This window comes from Cyphomyrmex costatus, unplaced genomic scaffold (genome assembly GCF_001594065.2).
Source record: "Cyphomyrmex costatus isolate MS0001 unplaced genomic scaffold, Ccosl1.0 scaffold316, whole genome shotgun sequence".
NCBI classification, from domain to species: Eukaryota; Metazoa; Arthropoda; class Insecta; order Hymenoptera; family Formicidae; genus Cyphomyrmex; species Cyphomyrmex costatus.
Window position 1 is genome coordinate 14,824 of NW_017277298.1, and position 647 is coordinate 15,470.

A 647-nucleotide genomic window follows, 5' to 3' on the forward strand; every position below is an offset into this window, starting at 1 on the left:
ATTTCCATATTTTCAATAACCTCTCATTAACTTTCAACTGTCGCAAATTTATATTATGTACTAAGTAACATTATCGCATGAACATTTGACATGATAACTCGTTTTATTGCTTCTTCGTTTCGCATCTGACATATCATGTAAGTCATTATACTTTTTATACTTTACACTGTTCATTTTACTTATTATCACATTACTATATTTTATTATTTTATTATATTGACTTTGTATCACTCATCTATTATTATACCTATTGTTATTTTATGAACTCAAATTACCACATTGTTATAGTTATAATTTTATTATATGACATCGAATTGCTTATTATTCTTTAATTCTTTGTATCATACTACTGATTATTAAGTTTGAATTATATTGTACAGTGTTCCAGATAGCACTTTGATATTAATTAGATGTACATATTGATAAGGATCCGAATCAGGATCGAAACGTATTCAATTTCAATAAAGGATTTATTATATCACACACCAAAATCTTGTGCAGACTCGAATGGCATTACACCTCATATTTTAGATTTAATCAAATGAGTCGTTATAACACATTATTTATATTACCTATCTAATTTGTTTATACATGTCTTTGTTTAGATAATATCAAGAGTAACTTAAAGAGACAATTAAACACTGATA